Source organism: Silurus meridionalis, chromosome 5 (assembly GCF_014805685.1).
Source record: "Silurus meridionalis isolate SWU-2019-XX chromosome 5, ASM1480568v1, whole genome shotgun sequence".
Classification (NCBI taxonomy): domain Eukaryota; kingdom Metazoa; phylum Chordata; class Actinopteri; order Siluriformes; family Siluridae; genus Silurus; species Silurus meridionalis.
Window position 1 is genome coordinate 27339057 of NC_060888.1, and position 8821 is coordinate 27347877.

Consider the following 8821-nt stretch of genomic DNA (forward strand, 5'->3'; position numbering starts at 1 on the left):
AATATACAGTAAATAAATTAAACATGCAGGTGAAACATCTACACCAAATCTTGCCTTAGATCAGACTTCAGAAAAAAAGACTTAACTTATATATATGTGTGTACAGTTCACTGTGAAGCTCTGAGTATCAGTGTAATAGCGCCAACTACTGTTGTAATAGTGATACTGAAATGCTGTATGGCGTACATGTAACTGTACCTAATGAAAATTTTTGTTCTGGTTTTCTGAGAGTCGGTGCTTTTTGTTTGTATGATTGTGGATGTTTTATAATAAGAGAATTATGAGGTTATTATGATCAAAGTTCTTCAGAAGATACTGGAGACTTAATTACTCATTTCTGTTACACATATGATCTGATCTTGATGTTCACTGTTGTGCTGAAGAATATATATAAATGGGTATGTGACGTAAATACAGGCGTATGAAGGGATGAGAAGGTCAGGATTAGAGGAAGACCTTAAAGAAATATGCTCCTGTTTGCACACAAGCATCATGTAAAAAGATTCACAGGAGAACTTTCATCACACCAATATCCTGTTTTTTTCTCAGTCTATAACCAAGATCTCACAGAACCTTTATCTCTAATGGATCTCAAACATCTCTGTGTGAAATCAGACATTCTGCTAGAATGAGGAACCTCATCTGGTGTCCAGCGGTGAGTTCTACATCAGTGCATACATTAATTAATGAATGATAATAATATTCTCTGTCTATAACCAATGTCTTATTCCACTGATCCCTATGAAACACATTGTAACCTACAGGAGGACCAGCAGCTGCTCCATAAAGGCCATTGTGTCTCACCTGCTTAGTACAAATATCATTTTAATTGAACAGATTCATGAAAATAAACTGCTCTTTGATTATCCTGTTCTTGTTTTCCTCTTTTTGTGTCTCAGCTTTGAGAGTTTTAGAAGCATTGGATCGTAGAAAAGGTGAAACGTCAACAGAATCTCCAGGGTTAGACCAGATTCCAACAAAGAAGAAGAAGACTTCCCCTTTTGAACCTATCTGCAGTTCATCCACAGAGATCAGGAAACTGGTCAGGGTTTTTGAGCAAGCTGGATGGAAACCAAATTCAAAGGAAAACCTGGAGAAAAATTATTTTTGGTCTGCAAGAAAGCTGTCTAAATCTTCCAATTCTAAACCCAGTCAAATCCAAGACTTCCATCCAAAACTGAAGCTTCAGAGTTGCCATGATTCCTCATCATTCCTACGGCTGAGCAGAAGAAGATGAAGCTTCGTTTTAACGTCTCTAGTGGAGAATCTCTCTGTATTACTCTATAATTATCTGTACTTAATGTTCTACCAGTTTGTGCCACATCCACCACTTCCTTCTGCTTTTGTGGCCTGAGCTACACTTCCCTCTGTGAACATCTCTGTCATCATTTATTATAAACTGAAAAATATTATCTTTCCGAAGACATTTTGGATCTTATAGATGGACAGATGCCTTCAAATATACCTGTATAAAAATACAATCACATGTTTTTCATCCATATATGATTTAAACCTGTTCCAGCATGAACATCCCATTCCACATTTAGTCCCCATTCACTGTTATTATAACCTCCATTCTTCTGGGAAGATGTTCCACTACATTTTGGAGTGTGTTTGTGGAGATTTGTGCTGATGAATGTGAGAATGTGAAAAGACCTGGAGTGCAGTCAGCGTTCACAATCATACCAAAAGTGTTCAATCTTTTACTCCAACCGTGGAAACCTTATCTTCTTATCTTCATGGGCTTTGTGCACAGGGGTATTGTCATGCTGGAACAGGTTTTGGGTTTCCAAGATCAAGTGAAGGGAACATTTCAGGCTACAACATCCAAAGACATTTTATACAGTGGTGTCCCAATACTTTTGGTCATAGAGCATATTTACAGTTTTTCTCAGCTGCTTTGGAGAATTTTCTCGAATCATCCTTAATATTAATAAATCAGTAAAGTGCATTTCTGAATAATAATTTGTACAAACAGAACGACACGTCGGATTTCTTGCAAAAGTCTGAACTTTTCTCAAAATCCTCAGTTCATCTCTCAGAAGTGAGTATTTGTGTGAATGAACATCTCATTCCCATCAGAATGAAAAATCACTTCGTCATTGATCACAAACAAAATCATCAGAAAGTTTATTCATGTTCTCAGTGTGATGCTGCACAGTTTCAGTGTTTCTTCATATAAACTATGTTTTGGATCACAGCGACTAAAAATGCACAAAATTTCACTTCTTTCTGAATCTGAATTTCAGCACAAATTCATTCATTTGATTGGATATTTGATTTATATTGAGTGTAAAAGACTGAACAGGATTCACACTTTTACTGTACTGTATTAGTGTTTATTTGTTTTTTAGTTCATCCATATTCAGACATTATAATTCTGTGTTTTGTCTGTATTCAGTCTCCAACTGAAGATTCACCAGATTCACCTTTGACCTGTTTTAGAGAACTGGTTGATGATTGGTTGATCTGATGTCATTCACTCGCCTTCATTAGTGACGTTCAAGATTCATCTGCACAATTCATCAATTCAACACATTTACACAATAAAGTTTAATAGAAATGTTAGATGACAGATGATGAAAACTGGTTTAATCATTTTACATTAAATAACTTATACAGTGAACTGATACTGAGCTGTTTTGGGGGTTAAAACTATTCAGGTGAAACCAGTAGAATATATTTTGATACATGAAGATAAACAACTGATACTGTAGGGAACAGCAGACACTTGTACACAATCCATTAAATGATGCACAAAAGCATTTTGATCAAAGCAGTAAAAAATGTTTTTATGATGAACACAAGAGACTCAATGATGTGGAGGAACAAGTAGTTTTGGGAATTTCATGTCTGATCTGAGAAAAGCTCCAAAGCGAATGAACTTTCCATCATTTTTATTTAAATTTTTATAATTTAGTCTTGTTTTAAATCCTAGTTGGTATTTAATTGTTTGTTTGCGTTTCACTTTCATATTCCCGACACCGTCTTTTTATATTTGTGCCTCTGCAATTAATTCCACTTTTTGATCCTCTACTATGATTCATAACTCATACAGAGAAATTTATATCCTTCAGTGTTTATATTCCTGATACACTGCAATTCTTTGCCTCTAAAACATCTGGCATGGGCACTTATAGGAAACGTTTGCCGGATTACATCAACACGAACAAAATGAAAGCAAAAGAGAGAAGAGATTTTTCGGGAAGGTTTTCAGGAAGTGTGGGTTCACAGTAAGAGTTCACGCAGCCACGTTTAACGTTCATTCATGAATAGATCAGGGACTTTTCTGCATGTGTTCAGTGAACAGAGCAGCTCTGAGGTTCCTGCTATAGATCACAGACCACAGGAGCAGAAGGAAATGCGGCTCTCTAAACACGGACACAAATACCTCGAAAGTGAAATACGGAGAACTTCATGATCAGTGAAACGCTTCATGAAAATGAGCACAAATGAACACTTTATTCAAATAAGGGTGAAGTCTTCAGAAAAGAGTGTTATTTCCTCCTATATTTTATATTTAATTTTCTCAGAAAGCACTGCACATCCAGAGCAACTTACATTTATCTCCGATCTCATTCCCACTGAACACCTTTGGAATCAATGTGAGCGCTGACTGCACCCCAGGTCTCCTCACCTTCATCCGTTCCTGCCTTTCAGAACAAGCTTGCGGCTGATAAACACAAATATCCATAAGCACACAACAAAATCTAGTGAAACATCTTCCCAGAAGAGTGGAGGGAATTAGAAGAGCAAAGTGGGAGTAAATGTGGAATGTGATGCTCAAAAATCACATTCCGTACTGATGACCAGGTGTCCCAATACTTTTGGCAATATAGTGTATGTACATTTACATTTATGGCATTCGGTAGAGTTCCTTATCCAGAGCGACTTACATTTATCTCATTTATACAGCTGAGCAGTTATGGGGTTAAGGGCCTCACTCAGGGGCCCAGGAGTGGCAGCTTGGTGTGACTGGGATTTAAACTCATGACCTTCAGAACCAAAGTCCAAAGCCTTAATCACTAAGCCACCTCCTAGATAGATAGATAGATAGATAGATAGATAGATAGATAGATAGATAGATAGATAGATAGATAGATAGATAGATAGATAGATAGATAGATAGATAGATAGATAGATAGGGAATTAGTGGTTAAAGCTTTGGTCTTTGGACCTGAATGTCACTAATCCCCTATCTATCTATCTATCTATCTATCTATCTATCTATCTATCTATCTATCTATCTATCTATCTATCTATCTATCACAACCAAACCAAGCTGCCACTTCTGGGCCCCTGAGTAAGGCCCTTAACCCCATAATTGCTCAGCTGTATGAATGAGATAAATGTAAGTCGCTCTGGATAGGGAACTCTGCCGAATGCCATAAATGTAAATGTACAAACGATTTATTGCCAACAGTATTGGGACACCTGGTCATCAGCATCGCATCACACATTTAGCTTTTATAAATACCTCCACTCTTCTGGGAAGATGTTCCACTAGATTTTGGAGTGTGTTTATGGATCAGCCACAAGTGTGTTATGAAAGTCAGGTACTGATGTAGGTGAGGAGACCTGGGGTGCAGTCAGTGTTCACATTCATCCTAAAGGTGTTCAGTAGGGATGAGATCAGAGCTCTATAGCAGCAGGATCTTCCTTTCCACAGCATGTACACCAGATCTTCAAGGAGCTCACTGTGTGCACAGAAGCATTGCCATAAATGCTATTTATTATTGCACGTTTAAAGACGTCCTGTACAATTGAGTGCCTCCAGATTTGTGGTAACAGTTTGAACCACATATAGCAGGAAAGGTCAGGTGACCCAATACTTTTTGAAATGTAGTGTATGTGGGATACATAATTAGTACATCAGCTGATTGTTGTATACACAGTTGACCATGACGGCTTTGGATGTTGTAGCATGAAATTTTCCCTTTTGAAACTAGGAGACCCAAAACCTGTTCCAGCATGATGATGCCTCTGTGCACAATGCCAGCTCCATGAAGATCTGCTCTACATGGGTTGGAATGGAAGATCTCCTGTTATAGCGCTCCAAACCTATCAAAGTAATGATGAATGTGAACTCACCCCAGGCCTCCTCACTTTACCTTCATCAGTACCTGACTTTACTTGGCTGGAGGCTAAAAGCAGAATGGAATGTTCAAGAATCACACACCGATCTGATTGGTACAGCAACTGCTCCAAACAGGACTGTAAAGCCCTTCAGAGGGTGGTATCTCAGGGTCTGCTCTTCCTTCTCCACAGAATACATACATCAGTTGATGCAGAAACAGGGCTGTGAAGATGATCAAGGATCCTAATCATCCCAGTGACTACCTGTTCATTAATTCTCCTGCCATCAGACAAGTGTTTCTGCTTGCTGATTTCCAGATCTGAGAGATTTAGGAGGAGTATGTTCCCACAAGCTTCTTAATGAGAGCATGCCCATCTAACTTCTCCAAAAGGTCTCTATCATTATCTAATGTATTTTCTCATATTTTCTCAGTCCCTTTTATCTAACGCATGATTTTCTGAGCAGCTGTTCAGGTTGGCATTTCACTGCATGTCGTATTCTCTATATAACTACAGTACGTTTGTGACAAATCAAACATCTTGAATCTTCTTCTCAGTTGTGGATGTACTTTAGTCATAAATTCAGAAGCATGGTGTGGAAGATGGAGGCTAAAAATAAAGATCTGCTTCTCTACAAATGGTATCAGAATGAATATCAGAAGGATCCTGTGGTTCGTGAAGAAGAATGGGATAAAACTAGACTACTGCAAAGATCTAATTATCTTCTTGCCTTGAGCTGAAACATCCTACAACAGCTTCACGAGGACGCGTTCACAGCTTCTGCCCTTAACTTCGCTCATTCATTCAAACATGTACATGGTTCATGTTTATAACTCTCAAGTCAAAGGTCATTTAATGTGTGTGTGTGTGTGTGTGTGTGTGTGTGTGTGTGTGTGTGTGTGTGTGTGTGTGTGTGTCTGTGTTGTCAGTGTTCTAAGTATTACAATAATAACTCGTGCATTACTTCCTGTTCATTAGTTATGACTGACTGCATTTGTTTTTAATTGCTGGTTGAATTTCCCTTTAAAAAGGGAGAAGTGAAAAACACACACATGTTCCTTCTGTTTCTCTGGAACAAATTTGGTAAATAAGACGTTCCGAAGCGTTCTTCTATTTAAGTCTAGAAATGTTCAGATGTTCCACTCCATTAGCATGAAGAACAGGTTCACACTCATCATCCGTTTCTCCAAACATTCAGCTGAAATACTTCACCGTGTCTCTTGTAAAACTCTCCAAAGATGTTCTTCACTGGTTTTCTGATGCAATTCATCTCAGAGCAGTTCAGTAGGATTCAGGTGCAGTGACTGGGCAGGTGGTTCCATGATAAATATCACTCCAGACGTCTGTTTTCTCTCAGACGTGTTTATCGCTTCGGCTCGTCGTCTTGTTTTATGAACTGCACGGTGTTGAAGTGTGGAATAGGAGTCATGTTGGTTCACTTTCACTTTCCGAAATCTTCTCTGCTCCAAAACAATCCCAAACCATTAAACTTCCACCTCCATGTGTGAGTGTGGGGGTGAGGGAGTCTGATCACATCTTCTCTCCTGTTCTCCATCTCACTCAAGTTCTTCTGTTAGAGACAAAACGTCCCATTTGGACTCCAAAGAACTTCATCCACTTATTCACTGTCACATTCCTGTGTTTTTTTTATTAATATTTTTTACTGTGGGGAAAAAATATAATAATTTAATATTAAGGTTGAATGTTTTAATGTTTAGTTTTTGAAAAAATGAAGTTATTTCTACTTATTGGTTTAGTTCGTAGATGAATTTAGACTTCCATCTTTTTTTAAGTGAATAAAACAAAAAATGAAATGTAGCTTGTTGTGTTACAGAGAAACTGAGAAGATAAACCTCCTTACTGAAGGTTCGAGTATCTGAGATGTCTCGTGACATTAAATGTCATCATGAACGATTTCAATGTGCAGCATGTTGTTTATAAATAATGTGGAAACTTTTTTATTTTGCAATTTTTTTTTTCATTTCAAATATTACATTTAATTATCTAATATAAATACTGATGATATTATTATTACTATTATTATTATTATTATTATTATTATTATTATTAATTTATTATTACTAATTTATTATTATTATTATTATTATTATTATTATTATTATTATTATTATTATTATTATTATTATTAATAAATTACTGGAGCACATTTTTGTGGGTTTTTTTTTGTAGTTTACCGCCATCTAGAGGCTCGTGAGTGTAACTACAGAACAGTAAATCCTGCAAAAAACCCTGAATAAAAGGATTCAACATACTGTAGAAATAAAATATAGTTCAGAAAACGAGTAATTGTTGGGAAATATAATAATATAATATCATTTTATAATATATATATAATATTATGTGCAGAAATCTTATCTAGTATTTCTAGATCTAATATTTTTGATTAAATGTAATGTAATTAAATATTAATTACATTTAATTACATTTATTTTTCATTTAATCATAAGTAAATAATTATAACAACTTATTACACGTGATTTCTGGTGATAATTTGCGTCTTAACAGTGACGTAATTAGTATTTGGGTTTGAAAAAACTTCCCTTCCCACAATGCCTTGCACCGGTCGAACTGCGCGTGCGCCTGAAGTTGAATGAAATCTTTCACACTGTGTACACCAATGAGCGCTTCCTCCACACGAGGGGACCGCTGTATGCAGGCCCCACCCGTATTCAGTAAACCCGGCCTCCTGCACGGTGGTTGGTCAATAGTGTCACGCCTCCTCGTCTAGGATTGGCTGGGTTCACGTTTCTATAGTAGCAGCGGTATTTGTAAAATATATTCCTTTTTTTATTATATATTTTTTGTCTTTAAATAAATAAATAAAAAGTGTACACATTTTACTACCAGTTTTCATTTCATGCGTAAAACTGCAAAACTTTTTTTATTATTATTAATTATTATTCTTGTTTTTATTAATGTGAGAAGTGAAGAAAAGAGTGCAGGCAGGGTGGAGTGGGTGGAGAAGAGTGATAGCAGGAGTGATTTGTGATAGAAGAGTATCTGTGAGAGTGAAAGGGAAAGTTTATAGGACTGTGGTGAGACCTGAGATGTTGTATGGATTAGAGACAGTGGCATTGAGTAAAAGACAGGAGGTGGAGCTGGAGGTAGCAGAGCTGAAGATGTTGAGATGTTTGTTGGGAGTGACGACGATGGACAGGATTAGAAATGAGTTTATTAGAGGGACAGCGCATGTAGGACGTTTTGGAGACAAGGTGAGGAAAGTGAGATTGAGATGGTTTGGACATGTGCAGAGGAGGGACATGGGGTATATCAGTAGGAGAATGTTGAGGATGGAGACACCAGGAAGGAGAAAAAGAGGAAGAACAAGGAGGAGGTTTATGGATGTGGTGAGGGAAGACATGCAGGTAGTTGGTGTGAAAGAGGCAGATGTAGAGGACAGGGGGGGATGGAGACGGATGATCCGCTGTGGCGCCCCCTAATGGGAGAAGCTGAAAAAAGATTCTTGTTTTCTATGAAATGATGACCACACCTTTTTACTAGATCGTTAATGGTGGACCAAATAGATGAGAAATGACCAATAAATTAACACAAAAAAGCATCAATAAACAAATGTATAAATACATTATTTAGTAGATAAATACAATACATAAATTAATAAATAAATACATTGGGCAATAAAAAAGGCACAATTAAAAGAAGGAATTGTCTAATTAGTTTAATTATTTAATTAATTTAATAAATTATGTTTTACTTTGGCCTCAGT